Below are 22,196 nucleotides of genomic sequence, written 5' to 3' on the forward strand. Positions count from 1 at the left end.
TAGCTATTGTGAATTGTGCTGCTATAAACATTGATGTGGTTATGTCCCAGTAGTATGCTGTTTTTAAGTCTTTTGGGTATAGACCAAGGAGAGGGATAGCTGGGTCAAATGGTGGTTCCATTCCCAATTTTCCAAGGAATCTCCAAACTGCTTTCCATACTGGTTGCACCAATTTGCAGTCCCACCAGCAGTGTATGAGTGTGCCTTTTTCCTCACATCCTCACCAATACTTATTGTTGTTTGTCTTCATAATAGCTACCATTCTCACTGAAATGAAATGATATCTTAAAGTAGTTATGATTTGCATTTCTCTAATTGCTAGTGATGATGAACATTTTTTTCATATATTTGATATTCTTTAATATAACCTCATCCTATGTGCCACTCTCTGGTTCCAGAATAGCCTTGAAATTAACCTGTACTCACAACTGAAATCATCAGCCTGGCAGAAGGCAAAGTAGAGTTGGAACTCTTTCAAAGCCTCCCCCCCCCCTCAATATTCTATATCTGACCTATCTGGTCATTCCTGGGAAGATCTTGGTTGTCAGATGATTAATATGTGAGTTTATTTGAACTACTTTCAGGGTTAAATGTCTTTTTCTCAAAGGCAATTTTTGAAAACTATCATAAACAATTGTTTAACTTTGTCGGTGCCTGAGAGTGTGAATAACAATGTAAATAACAGGGAGAAACAATAAACTAAAAGTTGATGAGAAAACCTAGGCAATGAGAAGTCCATTTGGTCTTTAGAAAGAGACTCTGGAAACCTGTAAGTGAATGCACATGCACAAGAGTGTGCACATGCCAAGGGTAAAAATATATCTCAAAACACACAAAGAGCCACTTTGTTAAGAAGAAGAAAAACAAAAAAAGGTTCCAGGTATTTTTAAATACATATGTTTAAATTCTAGTGACTGTTAAGTGAGTTAGCCGGGAAGACTCTCCAGTGACCATAGAAAACAAAGTATAGACTTTGCAGGATTACTACAGAAAAGCAACTCCACAATTTAAAACAACAACAACAAAGAACATTAACAATGATCTGCCCTAAGGAAGAAATAGTATCTGATTTCCCAGGTGTATTCTCTGACACCAACTTGCTGTCCTCCAATATCTATTCAGTTCTCACACTGACTTACCCAGAGTTAGCACCGACTTTACATGCAAATGGAAACATCCTTCACAGGATGGTCCTCACTTCAAATGCCATTCACAGAATCCAGGGACAACCTGTACTTTTGAACAATCAGCTATCAATTTAAAGGGTTCCCAAATTTAGATCATCAGGTTTAAAAATTCACTAGAGTGACTCAAATTACTAACTTAAAATGCTATATTTATCATTATAATTTTATCTTCAATCACATAGCACAAGAACAAACAAATAAGAAAGACATGTAGGATAAGTTCTTGAAGAGTAACAGATGAAGAACAGCCATGCCCTTTCAACACCAATCAGGAAACATCACCCACACTACATAGCAATGTGTTCACCAAGCAGGAGTTTCCACGGAACCCTCATGGCTTGAGTTTTTATTGGAGTTTAATTATGTGGGCATGATTAATGAAATCAATGTCCATGTGTTTAAATTCAGTATGTAGACGCCCCCTACCCCTCCCAGGAGGTTGGGCTATTTCAATTCCAACTCTCTATTGACATGATTAGTATCTCTGATGAGCAACCCAAAATCTCTGAAGGGGTCACTCTGAATCACCTCTATAGTGTAACAAATTATGCTAATAAAAATAATTTCTCATCACTCCAGAAATTCCAAGACTTTGAAGTTCTTTTCCAGGAACTAAGGATGAAGACCAGATATATATATTTTCCATTATGACTCACAGAGTTGTTAATTATTATTTAAAGTGCCCTAGTTTTAACATAAAAATATGAGACATGCAAAGGATAAGAAAGATGAACCCATAGATTGAAAAATAAAACAACAGAAGTTTTCCCTGAAGAAACCCATAAGTGAGAACTAGTAAATATGCATTTAAGTCACATATTTGACAACTGTTCAAAGAGCTAATGGAAACCATATTTTATGAACAGAAAGAAAATTTGACTACAATGTCTCACCAAATAGGGAATGTCAACAGAAAGGCAAAATCATAAGAAAGAGTCAAATATGGAGTTGAAAATGCAGCAATTAAAATGAAAATTTCACTGGAGGAATATGTGAGCATACAGAAGAAATTATCTGTGACCTACAAGAAAGATGAATGAGTATTATCCAGTTTGCGGAACAGGAAAAACAATGATGTTTTTCCAGATGACTTGGACTTCAAAGACCTGTTTGATACCATCAAACATACCAACATGCAAATCATGGACGTACCAGGAGAGGAGAGAGAGAATGTAGAATTTTATGATAGACTTCCTTCAGTTACTGCAATGCTTTCGAGGTTCACTCCTGGTGTAGAAATCATTACTCTTCATGGCTGAGTAATAATCTCTTGCGTAAATATTCACTCATCAGTTGGTGAACATTTGAGTTGTTTCTACTTTGGAAATATTATGAAAAATGCTTCTATGAACATTACTGTACATTTTTACATGACATGTTTTCATTAAAGTTCATTGCTCCATCCATTCATCTATTTTGTCCCATTGTCCCAGATGTGGAACACTTATAGGAACATAAATATAATATATTATATATAACAGCATAACATAATAACATTATATAATAATTGTTGAGGGCCACAGCCGAGTCGGGATGACGCATGGCATTTTTGCCAGAAGTAATGGTTGAGAGGTGACGCCAGCGAGCCATTGAGATGATGACTTTTGAGTTCTTGCGGAGTTCCCGCTGAGTTCCGGTCGAGCTCTCACAGGGATTCCTGAAGAGTTCACGTTGGTTGGGGAAGTTCCAGTGGTGGGAGTTCCCGTTGGTGTGTGGTGTGTTCCTGGAGGAGCCGCGTGGGTGGTGTTCAGGAGAGTTCCCGGGGAGTGTGCTGGTGGAGTTTGGAAATAAAGTTTGTTCGTGCTTGAGTGGCTCGTGATTTGTGCCCAGCCAGACTGTGGCAAATCATACAATATAATATTTAAAATAATACTATCAACTAATATCAAAATAGTCCATAAGCTCTAGTTTTCATTTCCAACCTATCTTAACACGTCTGTGTCTATTTTGTTAAAATAGTCACAGGATTAAAAACTTGAGACTTAACGAATTAAATCATAAAATAGATTAAAATAGTTCATTCGCTGGAAACTCTTTATGTCTGTTTTTTGCATTTGAAATAAAATGAGAGCCCTGTTCTCTGGCCCTACATCCTTCAGGGTCTCATTCTGGCCTTAGTTTTCAGCTTTCGCTGCACAGTTGCTTACACCACCCTTCCATTCCTTCTCAGGGAACTTACTGCTCCTTGAACACCCCAAGCTCTACTCCATCACTGCCGTTAACTTATTTTCTAAAAAAAGCTTAATGATCATTGTGGCAAAATATTTATCTAACGTAAAATTTACCTTTTTCTGCATTTTTAGATTTAGAATTTGTTTGTGATGACTGCATTTGTGATATTGTGCAATCATTGGTATTACCGATTTCTATGATACTTTCATTTTCCCTAAGGTTCATGACACTTCTCCTTTCCAAACTATGTAATTTAAATTTCTTCTTCTCACTTCTTTGTTTCACTAGAATGTCCATACAATGTGTAATAGTAGTATGGAAACAGATACCTCTGACCTTTTCCTGTCTTTGGCGGGGAAAGTTTTCAGTCCTTCTCCACTGAACATTAGTTTGGCTTTTGTGAATGTCTTTATCATTTCGAGGAAATCCTCTTTTTTTTTCCCTAGTTTTCTGAGGAATTTTATTATGAGAAGTTTTCAGATTTTTTTTTCAAATGCCTATACTGAGTCTACTGATATAATCATATGATTTATTTTCTAAATTCTGTCAATGACACATATTACCTTGATTGACCTTCTGTGCAAAGGTGCAGGATGAGAGTGCCCAGGAGCTACAGTAAAGCCCTGCCCAAGGAAGTTCTGTGCAAAGGTACAGAACAACAGTCTTGACCTTGAGCTCAGACACCAGCTCCCAGGTATAGAGAATTCTTGCATCATGGCATAGGTGAAGAAATGCACACTTCTCTATTTTTTGGAAGAGAATAAGAAGGACTTTTATTAATTCCCTTAAATGCTTGATAGTACTCACCAGGGAAGCCATTTTGGTCCTAGAGTTCTCTATGGATTCAAATTTTTCATTTGTTATATTTCTACTGAGAACCTCTATTTTTAAATTAAATCAGTATAGGCAATTTCTGTGTTCAGAGATATATGCTTTTCATCCAAAATGTCTTGTTTGCTCATATAAAATGGTTCATAATATTCTTCTATAATCCTTTGGATTTCTATAAGGTCAGTAGTAATGTTTTCACTCTGATTTCTGATGTTAGTATTTTATTGCCTTCTATTATTTGTCTTTATCATCAACACTTGTCCAAGATTTCTTAAAATTAGATACTGAATTTTAGCCTTTTGTTTTTTCCTGCATCATTTTAAATATTTCTGCACTCTCTTCTTATTTGGATGATTTCTAAAGAGAAGTTTGTTGTTATGTATATACTGGTTCCTCTATAGGTAAAATGTTTATCTATCCCTCCAACACCTTTCAAACTTTCTCTGTGTTTTTTCTTTCCTTCAGTTTATGATAATTTAAGAATGATATACTCAAGCGTATTTGTTTTGTATTTATACTGCTCCATGTTCTCTGAGTTCCTTGGTTTTTGGTTTGTCATCTATCATTAATTTGGGGAACTCTCAACCATTATTGCTTCAAACGTTTCTTTTCTTCCTTTCTTTTATTTTTGACATTCTCGTTATGCATATTTGTTTTTTTAATGGTTTCACAATTTGTAGATGTTTTGTTTTGTGTGTTTCATTTGTTTCCTCTTTGCATTTCAGTTTTAGAAGTTTATTTTTATACTTCCTTAAGCACGGAGCCCTTCCAATACATTCTTAATTTCTAATAAAATGTTTCTGACTTTTAGCATTAGTTTTGATTATTTCCTGCTGTTTCCATCACTCTGCTCATATGACAAGTCTGTTCTTGCATTCCATCCATTTTTCCATTAAAGCCCTTTGCATATTGAACATGGACATTTTTTAAGATTTTAGTCTGATAATTAAAAAATCTCTGGTATATTTGAGTCTACTTCAGATGTTTATTCTGTATTATTAAACTTGTGTGTATGTGTTTGACTTTCATTATACTTGTAATTTTCTTTCTTTACTGCCAACTTTTGTTAGTTTTATCTGATGGGCCCTTACTTGATTCTCATAGTGAATATTAAAAGGAAAAAAAAAGCTAAGTAACAACAAAATCTCTTGTTTCTAGCTGGGAGAAGGCAAAATTAGCCATTTGAAATATTCCCTGAATAATTCTCTTATTCATAATAAGGTATTCTCTAAAGTGAAAATACTTTACCAGAGCCTTAGAATAAACCCTAAAGACCATTATCATCTGTGATTTTAAACACAGCATAACAGATCTTGGATGAAGAGAAATACCCACCTCTACACTCCAAGGACAGGGAATGGAAGCACCAGTGCTGTCTTGGCTTAGGCTTAGGGGAAACAGCACAGCACTTGGATCATGGTCTTTGACTGCCTCAGAGCTGTGGCTGCATTTTGCCCTGGGAACATTCTGTGCAAAGGTGCAGGAAGAGAGTGCCCAGGAGGTATGGTAAAGCCCTGCATGAGGAAGTTCTGTGCAAAGGTACAGAACAACAACAGTCTTGACCTTGGGCCCAGACATCAGCTCCCAGGTATAGAGAATTCTGAGCATAACAAGATAACCACAATGTCTTGCAAGCACTACCAACTTCAAGCCTGCCTGCTTTACAGAAACTCTGGACAATGGGCTTCCATGGTACAGCAGGAAAATAACAGTATGTTCCTAGCACTGCAACAGTAGAATGGATACAAAAATGTTTCTAGTGTCACTTTTTAGTGCACAAACAACGGTGTACACTAACTTCCTGATTGTGAGACCCTATATAATAACCAGGCTGAGCTAGCTCTGAGACACTGTTCCTCCATCAGAAGTTAGTGTCCCACCTGGTCCCAGCTTTCTCTATATATGTCTACGTGTGTCTTTCTTGATTTCCCAGTTCCCCTTGCAGGTTTCCAGGGCTCAGTCATCAGGTCGTGGCAGCAACCCCTTCCCCCTACTACCATTATATCATCAAGGTTCCTGTATAATAACATGAGATCAGAACTTCAAAACTGCACATCTCAGCTCTTATGTAAGAAGTATCTAGGAAACTTCTCAAACAATAGGAAAGATAAAACAAAAGCAAAATGGAAGAAAATAAGAATTGAGATCATCCAAGCAGTGTTTTTTGAATATAGTAGAAAAAGAATTAGAAATAAATAACAAAATAAATTTCCAAGTATATGCTAATTCATCCAGGTACTCCTTAATAATCAAAAGTCAAAGATGAAAAATAATCTAAGGAAAAATAAAAGGTGTCATATTCAAATATATGAGATAAAACTAAAGCAGTGCTTAGAGAAGAATTTATGATGGTAAACTTTATAAATAATCTCAATTTCTACCTTAAAACTAAAAATACAACAGCAAACTAGAATGAAGGCAAGCAGAAGAAACAACAGATTTATGTTTAACTGGAAACAAGAGAAAACAGACAGTGAAGAGAATAGCATGTATACCAAAGTACTTTCTTAGAGACAGTGAACAGAAAAAATAAATCCCTAGAAAGATTTATTAAGAAAAAAGTAGGAGACTCCATTACTAAAATTATGAATACAGGAAATACTTAACAACTGACCTTATAGAAATAAAAATATTATAAGGTAAGACATTAAACTGTTGTATGTAAACATATAAGAGAGCCTAGATGACATAAAGAATACATCCCAGAGAAATACATGCTAGAAGGAAATATAAAATGCAAATGAGCTGGACACATGGCACACACCTGTGACCCCAGCTACTCAGGAGGATGTGGATCACAAATTCAAGGCCAGTATGAGCAACTTAGCAAGATTCTGTTTCAAAAAAAGGCAAATGGGCCAATGACAAGTCTAAAGGAATTCATTATCAAAAGAATCATAAAAAAGAAAGCACAGAAAAGTTCACTGTTCAATACAAAAGTTTTTTTAAAAATTACCCATTTTCTTCACTATTTTCCAAAACAGAGAGTCCAGTTCTTCAAAACTCATATGGTGAGGCCAGAATTAGCAAAGACAAAAATATTACATGAAAAGAAATCTCCAGACAAAGAAATTTTATCAATATAGATATAAATTATATTGAAAAACTTTTAAAGAAACTCATTTAACAACATGTAAAAATTATATATTATGACATAGTGAAATTCATTCCAGGATAAACTAGGATCATCATACATAACCATATCTCTAGAATAAAGGACAAAAAAAGCAAAGGATCAATAAACATACTCAGGAAAGGGAACTTCTTCATCTGATAAAGGGCATCTAAGAAAAACTCACAGGTAACATGATAGTTTATGGTTAAAATATTAAATGTCCCCTCTCAACATCAAGAAGAAAGATGACATCCACTGTTGTTTCTTATATTCACAGTATACTACCAAAAAATACATATTCAAATCTAAATCAGCAAAAGTTTTCATTAACAATTGTATATTTAAAACTGTTCTAAGAAATCAAGAAAAACAAAACTACTAGAGCTAATTATATTGTAAGATATAAAACCAATATAAACCAGGTAAGTTTTATAATGAATAATCCAAAAATTAAATTAAGAAAACCAATTATAACACAAGCAGAAAAATAGTAAAATGTTTGTTGGAATGAATTTAAAAGCAAAGTTCCAGGTTTATACACTTATAACAACACAAACTATGAAATAAATTAAGGAGGACTTAAGTAATCAGAAAGATCTCTCATGTTCATAGGTTGCAAAATTTAATATTGTTAATATGGCAATACCCTGAATGTTTTTCCACAGATTTAATAAAATCTATGCTAAAATTCCAGCTGCCTTAAAAAAAAAAAATTCCAACTTCTTCTAAAATTTTTGTGAAAAAGTAAGGATGCTAGCATAACCAAAACAATCTTACATAGATGAACACAGTTTGAGAATTTATATATCTCAATTTGAAAACTTAATATTAAGCTGCCTGTGTGGTAATAGCATAAGGATAAGCACATAAATCAATGAAATGGAATTTAAAAACTAGAAGTAAACCCACACATTTATGGTCAATTGATTTTTAACAAGTCTTCCAAGACCATTCAATTCAGAAATAAGTCTTTTCAACAAATGTTCCTAGAATGATTTTGTGCCTTTACCTCATACCACATACAAAAATTAACTCAAAATGGAAAAAAAAAGACCTAAGAAAGAGAGGCAAACCTATTAAACATGTAGAAGAAAATATAGGTCTGAATCTTTAATAGCTTGAATTAGGTGATGATTTCTTAAATATACACCAAAATAATTTATAAAAAAATAAATAAATCAGGCTTCATTGAAGGGTAGAACTTTTGCATATCAAAGGATACATCAAAGGAAGTTAAAAGACAAACTCACAGAAGAGAGAAAACATTTGAAAATCAAATACCTGGAGTTCTAGTATCCAGAGCAGATATTAAAAGCAACTTGCAATTTAACAATAACAAGCAGCGCTATTTTAAAATTAATAGAAAATATGAATTTGCACTTTCCTAAAGAAAATATATAAAGAGCCAATAAAATAAAAACATGCTAAACATGATTAGTTATTCAGTCAATGCAAATAAAAACTACAATAGGATGTTTCTTCGCATTCATTAGGATGGCTGTAATAATGAGACACAATTATAAGTGCTGGCCATAATGGAACCCTAATACATTTGCACTGGGAATTAAAATGATATGGTTATTTTGGGAAACAGTGTGGTAGTTCCCAAAGCTGTTAAATATGGAGTTTATATAAGACTAAGCAATTCCACCCTTTAGGTGAATACCCAAAAGTTCTGAGAATATTTTTTACATAAACTTGCACATGAATGTTCATAGCAACCTTATTCCTAATAGCCCCAAGTAAAAACAAAAACAACAAAAAAAAATGTTTCTTGAACTGGTGAATGGATAAAAGACATTCAATATACCCACATAATAAAATAGTATTTAGCCATAAAAAATAACGAAACACTGCCGTATATTATGACATGTATGAATTTTGAAAATATTGTGCTATGGGAAGAAAGTAGACACAAAAGCCCATCATATATGATGGTTTTCATATAATTATATTAAGTATTCAGATTTGGCAAACACATTGCTATGAAAAATTAGATTAGTGGTTGAATAAGCAATTTCTACTAGTATATAAGTTGTGATGACAATATTCTAAAATTACATAGTAGTGTTTGTGCCAAATTCTGAATGTAATAAACTGCTAAACTATGTCTTCTAAAAGAATGCACTTCATAGCATATATAAGCTATCTTTTACCCATTATAAAAAATTATAGTAAAATATGATGAAAATACTGCAAACAATTCCAATGAAGGTATACAAAATGTGAATTGAATTAAGTGGACATTCTAGAGGAAAATAAAAACAAACTCTACAAAATAATTCACAGAATATGTTCAATACCATATTTGAGGTATTGGAAGAAAAAAAATATATCAGTGACCTTAAAATTATATCAATAAAACCATAAAATCTGAGGAACAGAATGGTAAAAAATAAAAAATAAATAAATAAATAAACAGTCTCAGTGTCCTATGGGAAATAACAATTATATAATAATAAATACATGTAATGGCCATTCAAGTAGAAGAGAGAGAAAAAGGGAAAGAAAAATATATAAAGTAACAATGGCAGAAAGATTTCAAATCTTATGGAAAATGTGAACCTATAGATCCAAATGGTTGGTCCAAATTAACCCCCAGTGGGTAAACTTAAGAATTCAACCATCATCAAATTATTTTATGTCAGGAAAAGAAAAAGAGAATATTAAAAGTAACAAAACAAAAATAATTTGTGTAGGAGAACAGAATGTAATCAACACTTAATTGCTTGTAAAAGAGAGAAGACAGAGCCAGCTGAAACAAAGATGCACTCTAGCTGGAGAGCCTGCTGAGGACCTGAAGTCCCATCACTTGTTGTCCTTTCCTGAGCCTCTGCGCGATCCTCACTGCTCTCAAACTCTACCACCTTGTCTGGACCCTGGTGAGAGCCACAACTTCTCCCTACGACCCTCTCCTCAACCAGTCGTCCACTCCAAGCCAGGAAAAGCCTTCCAGACCTGAGCACCATGGTCTGCTGGACAGAATCTGCTGCACATAAAGCCTAAGGCTTAAGACTTTCGGACTTAGCATGCAGAGGGAATGTCTGTCACTAGCCTGTCGTGATCAAGTGTGTTTTGCAGCGCTTAGAATTAATCTAGAATTGTTTGCTGTGAATGGATCATGTCGATTGCAATGCCTAGCATTAAGGATTGTCGTTTTCTTGATTAAGAACCTATAGAGTGAATTGTATTGATTAATTTGAGTGAATAAAGCATTGAAAGGGGCAAAAAAAAAAAAAAAAGGAAAGAGAGAGAGAAGACAGAGGAAGGATATTCAAAGTACTAAAAGAAAAAAAAAGCAGTCAAAATGAATATCTAGCAAGATATACTTCTGAAATAAAGGCAAAATAGTGACTTTTCAAGAGAGGCAAAAAATGAGAAAAATGTACTGCTAGTATATCTGCCTTGTAGGAATAATATGGGAACTCTGCCAGGAAAAAAGAACACCCGGCAGTCACTCAAATTCATAGGAAGAAATGCAGAGCTCTGAAATTGTGGGTTAAAACTCTATTTAAATATATTGTTTCTCCTTTTATTGGTATTATACCTTATATAAGTGTGATAGATAGGACTATAACAGCACAAATGTGGAGGGGGAGATGGAGCTATATTTGAACAAGCCTGGTACATTTTACTAAATTTATGTCAGTATTTACCAGAAATAGATTGTCATAAGGTCAAGTTGCACATTTAATTCTCAAAGCAACTAGTAAAGACATAAAGTTAAGAAATTGACAGAAGAATTAAACTTGTTCACCAAAAATGTTAACACAAAAGAAAGAATAAGGGGTAACATAAAACAAAAACAAGATAAACAGAAAGCAATTTAAAAATTCCAAAAATGAATCCAATCATAACGATAAATGCATTAAATGTGAATAAACATTTTAGTTGAAATGCAGTGGTTGTCAGGCTGAGTAGAAATTTAAAATCATTAAATGAAAACCATGATTCTACCTTATACTCTGTACGTTTTTAAAATATACATAAATTAAAAATAAAATTATGATAAAAGATATATGTGGCAAACCATAATCATGTGGAGCTGAAGAGAGAATATTAATACCAGATCAAATATACTTGAGAGCAAGAAATACTTCTAGAGTGAAAGAAGATCATTGCATAATTATAAAGTCACTCCATCTGGAAGGAACCAGGAAGGTATAATAATTATAAATGTACAATGACCTAATAGCAAAATCCCACTGTACATGCAGGAAATTATGGCATTATTAATAGTAGAAACAGACAAGTCACAAATTATAGTTACAGATGGTGGGGAGAAGAATAGAAGTTCAATGGATTAGACAAAGGGGAATGAAGGGGAGGAAGAGGGAATGAGAATAGAAAAGACAGTAGAATGAATGGGAACTAATTTTTCTTTGACCTCCATATCATATACAACCATAAGAATGGGATCCTAATTGGAATGGGTTGTACTCCATGTATGTATAATATCTCAAAATATACCCTACTGTCATGTATATCTAAAAACAACAAATTTTAAAAATTTTCAATGGTTGTTCAACAATATGTCAGAAAATTAGCAGATATATGGAAGACTTGAGCACTAATGAACAATTCAATTGAAGATGTCATTATGGAATGTTTCATCCAGTAACAGCAAAACACACATCACATTTATTTGAAGTTGACATCCACATTCTCTACTATAGTGTACAATAAATAAAACAAATCTCACAAAATGTAAATAATTAAAATCATCTAGTCTGGATGGGCATTGTGGAGTCCCACAGACTATTGAGGCTGAGGCAGGCGGATCCCAAATTCAAAGCCAGCAGTTTAGCAAGGGTCTAATCAATTTAGTGAGACCTTGTTTCAAAATAAAAATTAAAAATGGCTGGGGATGTAGCTCAGTGGTTAAATGCCCCTGGTACCAGGAAAAAAAAAATGCAGTCTGTTCTCTGACCAAAACATAATTAAATTAGAAAGCAACAACAGAAATATATCGAGGAAACTTTCAAAATTAAACCATCTATTTAGACACACACCCTAAATGTAGCATATCAAATTTAGGGAATACAGTAAATGCGGAAAATAGAGAAAATTTTATGACTTTAGACACTTCAGTTATGAAAGTAAAGCTTTTGCAAATCAAATATATAAACTTATACCTTAAGAAGCTAGAAACAGATCACAGTTAAACTCAAAGTAAACAGAAGCAAGAAAATGAAATGTATTATGTCTACAAAAATAAAATTGAAAGTAGAAATATCAAAAAGAAACGAAAAGTTTAATTTTGAAACGATAAAAATACAATTGATAAATCTTTAGCCATACTGACCCTAAGAAACTATACAAGAAAGAAACTACAAAAATCTGGAGGCACAAACATAATTATTGACTACACAAATTAAGAAGAGTAGCAGAAAATTATTAATAGCCTTTTCTTTGCCAGCAAATTAGGGAACTTAAATTAAAAAAAGACATAATTTACTAAAAATGACTCAAAAATTAAAAAGAAAATTGAATAGGTTCCTGTCAGGTAAATAAATTAGTAATTAAGATTGTTCTCAGAAAGGGAGGCCCAGATTTGGAATGCTTCACTTGGAATTCTGCAAAAATGTTAAGAAATAATATGAGTATTCCACAGATTTTGCTAGGAAATAGAGAAAAATCCCTTCCCAACTCATTCCCTCAGACCAGCGCCATGCTGAAATGGAAGCCACACGGACACAACAAGAAAACCTCAACTAACATTCTTTATGAATATTGATGCAAAAAATCCTTATCAACTTATTAGTGAATAAAATTCTGCCACGTGTTAAAATACCATATGATTTAACCAAGTGAGAAATGCAAAACTTATGTAAACTCAAAAGTTACTTAATGTAAGACCACAGAGGAACAAAATAAGGAGCAGAAACCCAATAATGATCTTAACAGTTACAGAGAATGCATTTGACAAACTCCATATTGATTCATCATGAAAACTCACAGTAAATATGAATATGAGAGAACTTCTTCTACAAGTTGAATTATATGTAGGATTACTAATGGGAAACATCATAGTTAATGGTGGCACAAATCTTTCTCTGTTAAAATTGGGAACCAGGCAAAAATAGTCTTGTCATTGCTATTTGACATTGAACTGGATATTTGAACAAGCAATAAATCACATAAAGAAAACTGAAGGCAAATAGTTTGGAAGAGAAGATGGATAATTACCCTATTTCTCAGAAAATATAATTTGATATGGATAGAATTTTAAATCATTTAGATATAATGATTAAAATTTGATATACAAAAATTGATTGTCTTTCAAAGAATAATCAAAAAATTAATTTTAAAGAAAACTTCTATTCATATAATTGTAAACAAAAATTAACTTCATAGAAATAGTTTTAAAAGAAACATAGTAATTGAACACTGAAAATTATAAAACATTTCTAAGATAATTTAAAGAATATCTAAAATAAATGGGACTTTTATATTCATGGATTAGAAGACAATGTTGGTAAGAAGGCAGTTGTCTCCTAATTGACCTATAGATTCAGCACAACCTGTATCAAAAATTTAAGAAAGATTTTTGAAGAAGTTGATGAGCTAATCATACAATTTATATGCAAATGCAAAGGAGCCCAAACAGCCAAACAATTTTGTAAAAGAACAAATTGGGAGAAATAAAACTTGTTGATTTCAACTTTCCATATACTAGAAAATCAAAATTGTGATATTTGAATAAAGAAAGGTATATAGATCAATAGAGCAGAATAGAAAGATCAAAAATAAATCTTTGATCCTGCCTTACTTGTTTTCCTTTTTAAGGACATCATAATTCATCCACTGGAAGGAATTCCAACATTACAGGATAATGATAATTTTAGATTGTTGCCATATATTTCCTACTGTTTCTTTTTCCAAATGAGTTTCTCCTTGGCTAAGGTGGTTCTCCATTTTTTTCCAGTTGAGGGTATAGATAAATGTTTGGTATTTATAATTCACTGGGTCATGAAACATCTTTGAAGGGCAGAATACCAGCCAGGTGTTCTAGACATCAGCTGGATACTGTAACTGGTTGTGATTGAGGTCATCACTCTTGTGTTCATGAGTTGACTATAGTATGGCAAAAGAGGATGCACTCTTGTCTGGTGGCCATATGGTATTACTCCAATAGACACTGATGACTGTCTACCTGATCACATTCCCCATTCCACTGGGATGGAATGATGGGTGGGTGCATAGCATGATTCGTAAACTTACCTTCCTCGTTGAAGACAAATGGAAACTGACTGGCTGGCATCACAAGCCAGTGGACATGACTCTTGGATGGGTATTTTTTTTCTCTTTTTTTGAGCCACATAAGAAGTGCCTACAATCTGTCCACCAATAGGTAAATGAAACTATATGCCAAGGATGAACAACAGACCAGGTAGAAGGGAAATGTTTCCTTCCCCTAAGACACAGGACATGAACCTTCTGACCCATGTGTTCATTTTGGGCAGTTCTCTGAAATGTTAATACAGTGTCAATACAGTGTATGTGTGCCATAGACTTGTTTTTTAGGCTCTGGTTAACAAAATCTGTCCTAATCTTCAACTGAAACAGAGTGAAGTGTAGCAAGGATGTGAGGAATAGAAATTCATCTAAAAAAATGATCTTGAGAAAGGTATATTATTACCATGAAAAAAATAAAGCTTATGCCATACAAAAATTCAGTTCAAGTTGGTTGCAGTGGCACATGCCTATAATCCTAGCAGCTCAGGAGGATGAGGCAGGTGGATTACAAGTTCAAGTCCAACCTAAGCAACTTAGTTAGGTACTAAGCAACTCAGCCAGACTAAATAAAGCTCTTACAGGAGAATATTGGGGAAAATCTTATGACATTGGACTTGGCAGTGATTTCTTCAGTATTGCATCAGGAGCACAGGCAACGAAAGCAAAAAAGATACATAAATTGGACTACATAAAATCAAAATCGTTTTGAATCAAATGGCACCTTCCTCTTTTTAAGTTTTTATGAATGCCTTATATATAGTATTTAAGTTCATTTGGACATAATCACAGATGCATGTAAGATAGTTTGCTCCACTTCAGTCCCCAATACTTCCTTTTTCCCTCCACTTCTTCCTCCCCCTGCACCCCTTCCTCTACTCCACTAGACTTACTTCTATTTATTTATAATTTAAAATCAGTACTCTCTAGATATACATATAGGTGGAATTCATGTATTTTGTCAATATCATTCCACCCTTCCATTCTTTTCCAGTCTCTCCTATCAGCCTCTGAGCCCCCTTACTCTTCTCCAGTGACCTCCTTTCTATTTTTATTGGATATGCCTGAATTTCTTTTCCTTATTTTGATCTAGTTTTCACATATGAGAGAAAATATTTGATGCCGCAGTCTGGCTGGGCACAAATCGAGAGCCACTGAAGCAGGAACAAACTTTATTTTTTAAACTGCAAGAAAACACTTCACACATGCTCCTGGGGAATTCTCCCGAACGCCACGAGGCTCGTCCAGGAACCCCCAGCCGGAAATCTCTCTCCCGGAAATCCCTCCTCCTGCACTTCCCCAACCAATGGGAACTCTCGGGGAATCCCCGGGAATCCACAGGAGAACTCCAAAGTAGCGTGAGAACTCCAAAGTAGCGGCCGAGGCAGATAGTAATGCCTCGCCTGTCAACCAAAACTGTTGGCAAAATGCCAGGGGCCATACAGACTCAGCCGTGGCTCTCAGCATCTCCCCCCTTCTGTTTAATTAAACAACAAGCAATGTGGCTTAGGGATCGTGCCTGTTAGGTTGTCCAATTCAACATATGGTCCTTACCCGTCATCGGATGAGCTGACCTCTAGGCTTCAGCTTCCGGTCTTAGGTTGGTACCACTGCAATTGGATCATACCCGTCACTGACTACCAGTCCAGCATACAGCCATACTTGTGGATAGGCCTATGCACCAGTAGGGCGGGGGGTGAGGTTCTTTGCCTCACCTCTGTTGGCCCCCAAATTTGAGACCATCACTAGTAGAAGGGAGGAGGATGCAAAATGCCACAACACTAAGCCAATTGAGGGCTCCTTTGAAAAATTGTACCACCGGTGACACCATCAGCAAAAATACTCCAGCACTACCACAATTCGCTGCACTAACAGATAGTTCACAATGCATACAAGTGATACATAGTCCAGGCAAGTTCTGCAAGCAGTTCAAAGCAGAGGAATCTGTCAATATGTCCATTTCCTCCCAAAGTAAATTGACTCCTTGATTGAGCATTACTTTTTGAGTTATTATTCATTGATGCATCAGTTTATACAGTTTGTTGTGATAACTATCGAAGAAGCTGTAGTTTGGTTTTATCTTTGTCTTCACCGGCACTGGGATGAAGGTAGGAATTCTGGCAATGATGCTAAAAAAAAAATTATGTAACATTCCAACAGGCACTAAGAAAACAATTTTTTGAACAATTTACACTATACTGAACAGAATTATTAAATATAATGAAAAGGAAAGGTGAAAGTAAACAAACAGATCTGTTAACCTCCTTATTTGTTCACATATTAAAACAATTTTCAACAGCTGTTTACCCAATCTAAATTAAGCCATTAGAATCACATGAATAAAAAAATTTGGATCCATTTATTCATGAGCGCTCCTCATATATGATATATAGACATACGCACATACAGACATACAACACAAAACAGAAGTGTGCAAACATAACATACAACACATAAGACAATAGTAAAGGCCTTGTAGCTTTACCTAGGTGAAATCTCCATTGCAATGTTTAAAAACTCCACAGTCAAAAAATAAAACTGATCAGAAAAACATTAACCTAGGTCTGTATGACCTCAAAAATAAAATAGAACTTTATGATGTGGGAAAAGGCAATAATAAAATAAATATTGAAAAAAGCATCCTGGTTAATCAGTATCGCAGATGTAAGAATAGCCAAACTGGAGCTCTCGATATCAGCTGTTATAGATTTGATTCAAATAACCTTTTTTTTTTTTTGTCTGTAGAATTCGCTTTGGTTAGTTTCTCTGGAATCCAAATCGGCTGTTGTTCTCCCTGTGGAAACACACAAACAGAACCCCGACTCCAGACAATCACTGGGTCAGGACCTTTCCATTGTCCTGTTAGAATATCCTTCCAAAGTACCTTAGGCTTATGTACATTTTTTGGACACATATGCCTTTCCACAGCACTAAGCCCTAATGAATCCAAATTTAAAAAGTTTAGAGTAAAAAGGGTTATTTTAAGTTTATCTTTGGGGGATATATACCCCTTTCCAATTCCCTCTTTTTGCTTTAATAAGTACATTTTAATAGTTTGATTAGCTCTTTATACCCCTTCCCAATTCCCTCTTTTTGCTTTAATAAGTACATTTTAATAGTTTGATGAGCTCTTTCAACTATGCCTTGTCCCTGTGGATTGTATGGGATTCCTGTTATATGAGTAATGCCAAATGATGAGCAAAATTGTTTAAAAGAGGTAGAAGTATAACCAGGACCATTATCTGTTTTAACTGTTTTGGAACACCCACAGTGGCAAAATTTTGTAAGCAATGACTTATAACATCTTTAGTTTTTTCTCCGGCATGAAGGGAACCCATCAAAAATCCGGAAGAAGTATCAACTATAACATGCAAATATTTTAATTTTCTAAATTCTGGCAAGTGTGTGATGTCCATCTGCCAAATATGGTTAGGTATCAGTCCTCTAGGATTGACTCCAAGATTAACTTGTGGTAAAAAGGTCACACAATTTTGACATTGTTTTATTATTTGTCTAGCTTGTTCCTTAGTTATTTTAAAACGCTTTTGTAAAGTATTAGCATTGACATGGAACCTTTTATGAAAATGTGTAGCTTCTTCTAGTGTAGAGAAAATATGTATGTCATGTGTAGTTTTATCTGCTAAATCGTTGCCCAAACTAAGGGCTCCAGACAATCCTGTATATACTCTGATATGTCCTATAAAGAATGGATCTTTTCTGTCCCAGATTAGACTTTGTATAGCAGAAAACAAAGAGAAAACAGTAGAGGAAAGGGAGATCCTACCAGCATCTTCAAGGGATACTATAGCATTAACTATATACTATCAGAAAATAAATTAAATACAGAATCTTTAAACATCACAAAAGCTTGTAAAACTGCATTAAGCTCTACCTTTTGAGCTGATTGTTTGGGTACTAAAAATGTAAAATTTTGATCAGGGGTAACTACTGCTGCTGTACCATTATTTGACCCATCAGTGAATACATTTGGAGCATTCATGATAGGGGTTTTTCTTGTCATTTTTGGAAAAACTACAGGATGCGAAGACCAAAAAGACAACAAAGGATTAGATGGTAAGTGATTATCAAATGAAACATTAGATTTACACATGATTATTGCCCAAGTATTTAACTCATTAACTAACTCATCAATTTGATCCATAATATATGGAGTAATAATTTTAATGGGAGAAATTCCAAATACTCCCTTTGCTGCTTTTATTCCTTTGAGTATTAATTGTCCTACAGCCTCATGATACCTAGTAAGAATAGTGTTAGGAGAATAAGATAAATGTATCCACAATAATGGACTTTCTTGCCAAAATACTGCTGTAGGAATATTTTTTGTTGGTATTATAATAAATAATATAGGCAAACTTATATCAATTCTATCCAAATGCATATTTTCCATATATGTTTCAATAATTTTTAATGCCTTTCTTGCTTCAGGCATTAACATGCGGGGTGAATTTGGATCTGAGGGACCTTTTAGGATATCAAATAAAGGTCCCAACTCTCCTGATGGTATGCCTAGAAAAGGCCTTATCCAATTTATGTCTCCCAATAACTTTTGAAAGTCGTTCAATGATTTGAGTTGATCTACTCGTATTTGAATTTTTGGTGGATGGACCATGGTTGAGGATAATAGAACTCCTAAATAATTAATTGGAAAATTTAATTGTACTTTATCTATTGCTATCTCTAGATTATAATTTTTTAATAAGTTTGTAAGTGTGGCATAACATTCTAACAATGTGTTTTTATCTTTGTGTGCTAACAATACATCATCCATATAGTGAAATATTTGTAGTTCAGGATTTTGATTTCTAAGTGGCTGGATTGCTTTGTTAACATAAATTTGACACATAGTTGGGCTGTTAGCCATCCCTTGAGGGAGTACTTTCCATTCATATCTCTGATCAGGGCCTTCATGATTCAGTGCAGGGATAGTAAATGCAAAACGTGGACTATCCTCAGAATGAATTGGAATTGAAAAAAAAAAACAATCTTTAATATCTATAGCTAAAACATACCAGCTTTTTGGCAAAGCAGACAATTGAGGAATCCCCGATTGAGCAGGTCCCATAATAACCATCTCATTATTAATGGCTCTTAAATTTTGCAATAATCTCCATTTACCAGATTTCTTTTTAATGACAAAAATGGGAGTATTATAGGGAGATATGGAAGGTTGTAGATGTCCCTCTGCTAATTGTTGTTTGACCAGGTCATGGGCTGCTTGTATCTTTTCTTCAGGCAGGGGCCACTGAGGAACCCATACTGGTCTATCTGATTTCCAAGTAATTTTGATTGTCTCAGTGGCCCCTTCTGAAAACCTAGTCCATGTCTATTTATTTCTTGATCTATTTGAATTGGTGCTGCTATACCTTGTTCTCCTAATCTTTTTTGTTTCCTGAAACCTTGTCTAGCCCTAATAGTGGGCACATTTGGATTGATGTTATTTGTTAATGTCAAACCTAATTGATCTAGGACATCTCGTCCCCATAAATTTATATGAAGATGATCCAATACATATGGCTGTATAGTTCCTTCACATCCTTCAGGATCCTTCCAATCTAATACCATTGCACTTCTATGGGGATTAGTTGCCACTCCTAGGCTTTGAAGCGTTTGAGTGGCTTGTTGTAACGGCCAATGTTTTGGCCATTCTTGACAAGATATGATGCTAAGGTCTGCACCTGTATCCAGCAGTCCATTAAATTCATGTCCTTGAATATTTAGTTTTAGCATTGGGCAAGAATCTAAATTCAAAGACACCATAGCCCAATCTACACCTGTGGAGCCTAATCCCCTGGAACCTCTTTCTATACTACTACTGGAAAATTTATGATGTAGGCTGGGTATTATTAATAACTGTGCTATTCTCTCTCCTGATGAAATTACTGATATACCCTTTGGAGAACTAGCTATAATTTTTATTTCACCTTCATAATCGGGATCAATTACCCCAGGACTTATCATAAGTCCTTTTAGAGTAGAAGAACTGCATCCTAACAATAAGCCTACTGTTCCTTGGGGAAGAGGTCCTTTTACTCTTGTGGGAATGATTTGAACTCCCATCTCTGGAGTTAGTACTGCTCCAGTGGAGGTGCAGATGTCCAACCCTGCGCTCCCTCTGGTTCGTCTGATGAGAGATCTGATGGATAATGTGTCCTGGGCACTACCCTGATGGTGTTGCTGGGTTCCTTCATGGTGTTTCTTGGTTCTTCCAGTGCCCCGTATATTTGTGGTCATGGACCCCGGAGCATTGGGCCCCCCTGTCCGTTTTTTGGCAATGGAGCCCGATGCCTTTCTCCACTATATCGTGGGTAAACACCTGGTCCTTGTCCATTTTTTGATAACGGAGTACCCTCTATGGTGGTTTGAGAACGGCATTCATTAGCCCAATGTCTCCCTCTACAGCATCGTGGGCAAATACCCGGTATTCTACTCCTTTGATACCTAGCTTTGTTAAACCCTCCTCCTATGGGGCAATTCCTTTTAAAATGTCCTGTTTGTTCACAATTATAGCATGTTTTTGGCCTAGCATCTAACGCCTGTTGTACTGCTGCCAAGACTTGCCCTTGTTCATTAATGTCTCTACATAATTTAATATATGTGTTTAAATCTTCATGTATCCATGGTCTAATGACCTCTCTGCAGCAACGATTTGCTCGGTCATAAGCCAGTTGTTTTATAAATGGCATTGCTTGTTCTGTATCCCCAAAAATTCTGGAAGCCGTTTGAATAAGCCTATCTACAAATTCAGCATAAGGTTCATTAGTTCCTTGTATTACCTTAGATAATTGTCCTTGTAAATCTCCATGCCCCTGTAGAGTTTTCCATGCCCTAACCACATCTACAGCAATTTGTGCGTATACGCCAGGATCATATTCAATTTGTTGCCGTTGACCCTCATAAGGCCCTAACAACATATCTAGATTTCTTTGAGGGTAACCGGCTGCTGCATTTCACCTAGCTGTCTCCGTGCAAAATTCCTCATTGGCAACCTTCCATAACAAATATTGTCCTCTATTTAGCACAGATTTACACATACTAGTCCAATCTGCTGGCGTCATGTCCAAGTTGGTAATGGATTCGACCATGCTTACAGTGAAGGCTGCTTGAAGACCATAGGTTGTTACAGCCTCCTTTAACTGCTTCACTGTTTTGAAATCTAAAGCACAGTGAATTCGCTGCCCTCCTGCCTGCTCAAGTACAGGGCATGCTAATCTTTGAGGTCCTGTCTCAGGATCCCATCTATCAACTACGGGGGTTGAGGGCCACTCAGCTATCTCCATAGGTGGAGCTGTTGGTTGAATTATGCCCTCTGGTGATAGAATGGTGTTAGGAGCAGCCTCCTGTTGTAGCTTTTTCCCTAATAGCCCCTTTTCCTTTAAATTTTCTTCCTCTGTCTGACTAGCTCGAGAGACCTTCTCTTTTGCTTGATCTAAAATGTCTTTCTCCATGGTCTGAACCTCTAACAATTTACTTAACAGTCTTTCAGTTTGTTTTTTACTAATTTCTAATCTGTTATAAAGATAATGCAACCCAATAAGATAACACAAAACAAAACCGAAACAGAATGAAACAAAAACGGAACCAAAAATCGTTGTATCAATTTTCCTATTTTCTTGACATATGCATTTGGGGTC

The sequence above is a fragment of the Marmota flaviventris genome, chromosome 15 (assembly GCF_047511675.1).
Source record: "Marmota flaviventris isolate mMarFla1 chromosome 15, mMarFla1.hap1, whole genome shotgun sequence".
NCBI lineage: Eukaryota > Metazoa > Chordata > Mammalia > Rodentia > Sciuridae > Marmota > Marmota flaviventris.